Below are 5,823 nucleotides of genomic sequence, written 5' to 3'. Positions count from 1 at the left end.
GTAATTTTAAAGCTTCAGGATAGAAATATCAGAAAGGCTAAAACTTACACGACATGAAAAGCTTATGATTTGGGGTTGCAATGCCACATGGATCCCTGCTGCCATCAAGTCAAACGCTCTCACGAATTACATTAGAAAACAGCTGCAAACCCCCTGGTATAAGACTTTGTTTTGTTTATGTACTGCACAGAGCTACACTGGCCTAAGCTGTATAAGCAGACACATCACCTATATAAGCATCTCTCTTTGTACTGCATGGAATTCCTTTCTCCATATGCTCATAAACTCTCTCTCAAGAGTATCTGAGAGCAGAACAATGTATGGCATCCCACTGCGCTGATTTTCTTTCCCACATCTCAGGAAAGGTAAAACCTTTTTCTTCATTGTAACTGATTTAATTGTATTTTCAAGCTGCTTCTTTCCTCACTCCCTCTCTCTCACTGTTTTAGCTCTTTTCACTCGTGCTTTCTTTTAATCTCTTTTTTCTTTCACCTTCTTGTCTTTTCTCTGCTGTTTTCAGATCTGTCTTCAGTAAAGCCAGAGAAAGGAGATTTATATCTTCAAGCAGAGTGATCTGTAAAGCCATGACCCTGCTTACAGAATGCCTTGTCTTTCATTATCCTAAGGTTCAGAAGAACAGTGCTATCAACATGCAAAGAAAGAGGCTTTTCTAATATATTCTTGGATAGTTTCACAGGCGGTCTTGAAAACAAACATAAAGACCTAGAATTGATGTAGAAAGTAGTGGGGGAAGGCTGAAGCCTTCTGGGGCTCTTCACATGACTTCTTTGAAGGCAGAGGAAGCAGCTATCCATGTCCATGTCATACGAACAAACATTCTTATGAGCAAAAATAATCCATTTCAAAGGCTCTGTAATTATCACCAGTGTCTGGAGTAAGCGAATTTTGTAGAGGTTAGCTGGAGCTAGAAGCCAGCACTGCAGGCAGGCCCAGGAGAATGAGTACAGAGCTGCCAGCACTCTCCATACCACAACCAAACCTGAACCTCTGGTGAGGACTGTCCTAAATTTCAGTAACAAATAGGTGCACAGGAGCATCTCTTCATGGGCCACTTTACTATCTTGTTTCAATGTGGGAGGTTCAACACCAATTAGTAGCTTGGAAGATCTGAGTGCTTCAGGGATGGTATTGATAGGACTGGATGAACAACAGTATGGCTCAGAGCAGAGCTTGACCTCTTCTTCAAAGCCAGTGTTAAGATTTCCTGTCATCTGCAGCCTAAGCTGCTCCTGGGCATCCCTTGCCATCCATCCCAGCCATAGCAGACATGTGTCTCAAATACAAGTGTTGACTGATGCTTTACAACAGATCTAAGGGGTCTTATGATACCAAAATGCTCTAAATTGGAGAATGGGGGATATTGTGTAGCATCTTAGGTCAGAGTGTACTTTTTTCATTGTGTTGCTGGTGGTGAGCTTCTGCAAGCAATACCCAACACAGTTCCCTGTACACTGAAGTGCTGGTCACTCTAGGGGCATAAAACCACTCTTGGTTAATGAAAAAGAGTGATTCAGACGTAACTGCAAAATTTTTTAAGCACAGCATGCCTGTAACTGCAGGGAGTGGAAAGATAAGCTTCACCATACATGTCTTTCACCACCCATGCAGGCACAGCATCAGACCTTCCGAGTCTGCGTTTGCAAGTAATTAGAAGCTTCGTGTGTGTGTAGTGCTTTTTTCCCCTCTATTTTCTACAATACCTAAACCACCATATAAATTACAGCTAGAAAAATTGTATCTGTTCCCATTTAAACTGTTGCTTTACAGTCAGTATTGAGCAGCTTCTTCCAGTCCCCAAGCACTTTTTTCCTAGCACTTTTGTTGTGTCCCTCAGGCTTTTCTTACATTTGGCGTGATGGAGATTGCCCACATCCACTTTGAGCACTTTAGACTTTACTTGTTTCTATATTGCTATGTGTATGATTTCTTATCATCTTTCTCAAAACACTTAACAGGTAAGTTTACCCATGTCTGCATTTGGCTACACCTTACATTTGTCTCCATAAACAAATTTAATATGCTGAGAGACCACCTCTGTGTTGATTTGGCCAGAAGTGGATTTAAATGTGCTACTGACCTTATGCAATAGTTAAAGCTCCTTCTTGGAAATAGCCATAGATACCTATTTTCTCCCACAAAAAGAAGCTATTGAGTTGAAAACTGTCTTTTTAAGGATCTCAGAAAATCCCTCCTTCCTGACCTGAAATTGCCCTAAAATTCAGTTGGTTTACTTGTTTGCGAAAAACACCTCCTGCCATGCTGGCCAAAACCAATTAATTTCCTGCTGTCTGTCCTGTCTACCTCTGTCCACTGTTGGTCTCTTGTTTTATTATTAGACTGTGAACATTTTGGGGCAGAGAGCCTTTTTTTTAGTATTATGGTTTACTAAAACAAGTGATCTTGGACCATGGGTAGCACTCCGAGGTGCTACTGGAAGAAAAGTGACCACAAAACTCAAGTGCTCTGCATCCTCATTTGGTAATTTGTAATTCAGAGTTTGGCACCTCAATGCTCAACAAAGAAGCAGGGAGACTGAGCTCTGGAATCATCAGTTTTATTATTAAATGTTAGTATGATTAGCTAATCCTTTGAAATCAGTGATGTGTCTAATGTCAGAGAAAAGACAGGTCCTATACCCTTAGGCTTTAACAACCTAAATGTGATTATATAGCGTGAGATTTGAAAGCCTGAGTACATGTAGTTTGTTGAGTGTCAAATGTGGAGCACGAAACAAGGGTAACTGCAGCATCTGAGGGAGGCAAGTATCTCAGACAGATAAAAGGCAGGAGAATAAAAAGATTTAAAATATTAAATTGGGAGAAGGAAAATGCAGGATGCTCATGAACAAGCATTCCCTCCCTGTGCAATGTGTGAAACTGCAGAATACTCTGAAACCTTACAGGGCTTAATAAGAAATATCACCAGTTTCAGTTCTGGGCCCCAGAACTGGAAAGTGTTCACTTTACTTGCCTGCTCATTGAACATATTTATTTACTGCATGAAGAGAGTGACCCAATAGTGACCCTGCAAGGAATGCACTGCACAGATTTTAAGCATGTTCCTACCTCTAAATGTGTGTGTGGGGGGGGGGGGGGGGTAGAAATATGGTGAAACGGGCAAGTACAAACAGAAAGAAAACTTTGTACAGAATCACTGCCTGGACTGTTTGATTTTTGAAATGCCTCCATGAGTGGGAGGCAGACGGAGCTCCCAGGGAGCGAGGTAGCTCTAGCCCTGCAAAAGGAGCCCCGAGCAGCAGCGCAGCGCAGCTCCCGCGGGGGACGAAGTCCCGCACAGCCACCGAGCCTGGCCGCGCACGGCCAGCAGGCTGTGTGCTCGCTCTGAGCTGGCCCCAGCTGCTGCTCCTTGCTCCTTTGACGTGTATGTGTGTGTTACATGACTATAGAAGGAGCAATCAGTCAGCTCCCAGGAATCTTAGCAACAGCCGCGTCCCCAGAAAAGGCTTGTAGCAGCTGGAACGGTGATGACTCAGCAGCATGGTCTCTCTGGCCTCTTGCTGATCCCTGGCAAGGACTGCAGTCCAAGTTCTGGCTCCCTTGTTTGGGTCAGTGCTTTCTTGCTGGCACCAGTAGATGAATTCCTGGATCCTGCTGGCCTTGGCATTTGAAAGCAACCAAAAATTAGCCGATAGCTGCAGCCAAAAAAGTTTTTTGTTCCCTTTTTTCTTTAACGACAAATTAAAAAAATCAAATCAAAACAGAACAAAACTGAACAAAACCCACAGAATCCTGTTAGTACACTGTAACAGGAGACAAATGGCAGAGTTCATCTGTGGCGGATGTGTAGGGGAAGATGATCACATGCCAGGAGGCCCACGTCCCTGTGGTCCCTTGGGGAATGAAACAGATGGGTGGGTTGGGGCTGGGCTGGAGACTATACAAAACATCACTAGAAGGTTTGTTTTTCTGTGCCGAGAGTTTGGGGCTGTGGTGTTGAGTAATTCTGTCGACATTTCACCTAGTTCAAGTCACTAGTGCAATGAATCTACTTGGCCTCGAGTTGTTTTCGACTCCGAGGATAATGTTAATATCACAGACTTCATCCACCCTCCTGCGGTAATTCCACAGACGACCGAGAAGAAAAATTGAGATTAAGGAGTCACGGGTCAGGACTGCGGCGTGTCTGCACGGTGGGAGGAACCTTGTGCTGGAGTGGTGAAGGGACACAGGCGTGGGTGGGCAGAAGGTCTGCAGGGTCCCCGGGCAGTGCTGCCACCGGGAGAGAGGCCCCTGAAGAGCCGAGGGGGAAAGAGAGCGGACAAGAAGGGGCCACAAGAGCCGGGGCGGGGGGCTGGATGTCTGGATTCTTTTGGCAGAGGGCTGCCGGGAAGCTTGCTGGTCCTGTGCCAGGCTACAGCGAGCTCCGCTTAGTCCCTCCCTTTCACGAGCACTAAAAATTCATCCTGAAACAAAAACATCCATGTGTGTGTCTGTGTGTGTAACAATCTGCCTTCTCAGCAGCACCACCGCCACCCCGGCATCGCTGGCCTCATTACTGGGAGCAGGAAATGAGTAAAACACAAATGGCTGGGGAGGAGGCAGGAGGGGCCGCCCCGCTGCCGGCCATGGGGGTTGCTGGGAGCTGCCGCGCCTTGGTGCAGATGTCGGAGACGTCAAATGTCTGCCGGAAATTACAGCTCATGTCGGGCGGAGAGACGTGCGCTTCCCCGGCTGGGGAGCCCAGCGGGAGCCCCCTTACCCCGCGCCGCCCTCCCCGCGCTGGGGCCGGCAACCCCGGCCCTCGCCAAACCCAGCTCGTTAAATTAGCTCGACTGGAGAAAAATGCACGTAGGAAAATGTCTCGGAGCAGGAAAGGGGAAAAAAAGAGAGGAAAAAAAAACCCAACAAAAAACCACAAAAAAAACCCACCCCAAAATTAAAAAAAAAAAACAAAACAAAAACCAACCCTCGCCTGGAGAGGGTCGCGGGGGGGCCGGGACCTGCTGGACGGACGGCCCGGCGGGGAGGCTACGACCACGGCCATTGCAGGAAGGCGGGGAGGAGCGAGGCGGTACCCCCCAGCCCCGCGCAGGCCAGCAAAGCTGCCGGGAGAGGCCGCCCCCCTTCGCTCAGCAGCCCGGAGCGTTTCCCAAATAAACGCGGCAGCGCGGCCTCTGCGTCGGTTCGGGCCGGCAGCGAGGGCGGCGGGGACCGTCCTGCCCCACAGCCGCGGCAGCGGGGAGGCGAGTGTGCCGCACTCAGATCCGCAGTCCTCGTAGCGGCGACCGCCGGCAAAAGGCTGGGAAAGTGGGAAAGTGACCGGGTGTGCACAGCGAAACAGGTTACAGGAGGGTGTTGTAAGTGTAGCAGAGCGTAAGAGCATTCGGATGCTCTGGGCAATGTCTGCCAGAACAGCAAGAGCAACACCTTAACTGCCTCAAATAGGAAAGAGCAGGGTGCCTCATGGTGCGATTCCAGCATTACTCACCCCAAGGATCAAGCGCTTCCCCACCCAGTTACATATGACCAGGAAATTACAGGCTGCGCTGCTCCCCGCCTGCCTGAGCGGCTGCCATACCATATGATACACAGCAGAGCGGCGTATCTGATGAAACAGCACAGCAGTGTGTGCTTAGTGAAATGCTAATGTTTTGCGGAAAAGACGGGCTGGGCTGGGTCAGACTCTCATTTGGTATCCTGAATGCATGCTCCCTCTTGCACATTTTGCCATTAATTAAAGTACTGGATAAAAATGAAATCCTAATCTTTCTTACGCTTGCTGCTCACTGATCTTCTTCTAGTAGACTCCACAGCCAGCCCTGTGTGGCTTAGGTGTTGCAAT

The 5,823-nt window shown here is 47.9% G+C and overlaps 1 long non-coding RNA gene across 1 annotated transcript; it reads right to left on the bottom strand.

Annotated features, from left to right (window-relative positions):
* Nucleotides 1-2,559: 2,559 nt before the first annotated feature.
* LOC116445967 lies at nucleotides 2,560-5,604 on the bottom strand. Its single transcript, XR_004240972.1, has 2 exons — nucleotides 5,470-5,604; nucleotides 2,560-3,637 (listed from the first exon to the last, which is right to left on the bottom strand). It is a non-coding gene; the product is annotated as an uncharacterized LOC116445967 (long non-coding RNA).
* Between the last annotated feature and the right edge of the window lie 219 nt (nucleotides 5,605-5,823).

The sequence above is a fragment of the Corvus moneduloides genome, chromosome 6 (genome assembly GCF_009650955.1).
Source record: "Corvus moneduloides isolate bCorMon1 chromosome 6, bCorMon1.pri, whole genome shotgun sequence".
Taxonomy (NCBI): domain Eukaryota; kingdom Metazoa; phylum Chordata; class Aves; order Passeriformes; family Corvidae; genus Corvus; species Corvus moneduloides.
The sequence above is the reverse complement of the archived record's forward strand: the minus strand, read 5'-3'. Positions and strand labels throughout refer to the sequence as shown.